The following is a 1,871-nucleotide window of genomic DNA, read 5'->3' on the forward strand; positions in this document are numbered from 1 at the left end:
AGATAGATAAAATTTAGATGAATGTTGAGAGATATTGTAAACCTTAGGCTTTTAATTAATTAATTTTCATAAAAAGTTTGCTAAATAGTTTTTAGATTAGTTTTGTCAAATTTTAATTTTAGTTTAATTTTATTTAATCAATTTAATTATATTGTCTAGATAAGATTAAGTTTTGTCAATTTTAGTTTTTAGTATACAATTAAACAATTTCCTGCGGGATCGACACTCTACTTTTCTATTATATTACTTATTTATGATACGTGTACTTGCGTGGTTTATCTGACAAACAAGTTTTTGGTGCCATTGACAGGATTTGATATTAATTCTTTTGTTAATATTAATACCAAGCAACTTTAGTCTTATTTCAGATTTTCTTTTTTCTTTGTTTTTAGGTGCTGTTGGTCGTTGTTTGCGAAGAGTTAGAAATTTGGAAATTATTCCTTTTGATCCGAAAATTGAAAAGACTTTTTAAAAACTCAAGAGAGAAAATTTATGAGCTTCTTCTCACATCGAAACAATGGTTGATCAACAAAAAGAGAACAAGTCCTTGTGAGAGTATGTTATACCTCTTGTTCAAGGCTTTCATTCTAATATTTGTAGACACACCATCTAAGCCAACAACTTTGCGATTAAGCCAAAAATCATTCAAATGATTTAGACTTCAGTTTTGTTTGGGAGATTGCCGAATGATGATTCTAATGCACATATTGTGAATTTCCTAGAGATTTACGATACATTTAAGAACAATGGTGTGTTTGATGATACAATTAGATTAAGGGTTTTTCTCATTTTTATTAAGAGACAAGACAAAGAGTTGGTTGAATTCGCTTCTAGTTGGTTCCATGAATACTTGAGATTATTTGGCTTAGAAATTCTTGGTTATGTTTTTTCCACTAGCTAAAATAGCTATGATGCAGAATGACATCACTTTTTTCACACAATTCAATTTTGAATGATTGTATGAGGCTTGGGAAAGGTATAAGGATTTGTTAAGGAGATGTCTTCACCATGGGCTACCTAAATGGCTACAAGTTCCAACTTTCTATAATGGTTTGTTGGGACCAAATAGAAACATCATTGATGATGTAGCAGGAGAAGCACTTATGGGTAAATCCATTGATGAGGCATATGACTTGTTAGAAGATATGGCTTCCAACAATTACTAATGGCCATCTGAGAGATTGGGTTAGAGAAATTGTTGGTATTCATGAGCTTGATGCAATTAATGCCTTGACTTCACATTTGGTTGCTTTCACTAAGAAAATTGATACACTAGTTGTCCATGTTGTCTTATGAATGCTAAACCTATACAGTTTGGTGAAAATTTTAATAAGTAGCAGAATAATCCATACTCTAACAACTATACTTCGAGGTGGAGGAATCATTCTAATTTTTCTTGGAACAACAACCAAGCATCTTCATCAGCTCTTAAGCCAAATTTTCCTCTAGGTTTTCCACCACAAGCTAAATCTCCTATGCTAGAGAAAAAGCCAACCATGGAAGAGATGTTCATGCAATTCATGCAAAAAATGATGCCTATATAACTTTGAATGATGCCATCATTCAAAGTCAAGCAACCATCATTTAAAGTCAAGCAACATCAGTTAGAAATCTTGAGACATAATTGGGTCAGTTAGCTAATGCTTCAATAATAAACCTCAGGGTACTTTACCTAGTGACATTCAACCTGATACAAGAAAGGAAGGTAAGGGGTATTGCAATGCAATCACACTCAAAAGTGGGAAAGTGATAAATGGTAGTCAAGTGCAATTTAAAGATTTAGGTAAGTTCACTAAAAAAAAAGTTGAAATTGTTGTTGAAAATGAAACTTTTGTTGAAAATTATAGTGAAAAAGCTAAAATTTAAAAGCC

The 1,871-nt window shown here is 31.8% G+C and overlaps 1 non-coding gene across 1 annotated transcript; it reads right to left on the reverse strand.

Moving 5' to 3' along the window:
- Positions 1-908: 908 nt before the first annotated feature.
- On the reverse strand, positions 909-1,015 carry LOC148764206 (small nucleolar RNA R71). The gene has a single exon (XR_016024929.1). It is a non-coding gene; the product is annotated as a small nucleolar RNA R71 (small nucleolar RNA).
- Between the last annotated feature and the right edge of the window lie 856 nt (positions 1,016-1,871).

Source organism: Theobroma cacao, chromosome 2 (assembly GCF_053813885.1).
Source record: "Theobroma cacao isolate CCN51 chromosome 2, ASM5381388v1, whole genome shotgun sequence".
NCBI lineage: Eukaryota > Viridiplantae > Streptophyta > Magnoliopsida > Malvales > Malvaceae > Theobroma > Theobroma cacao.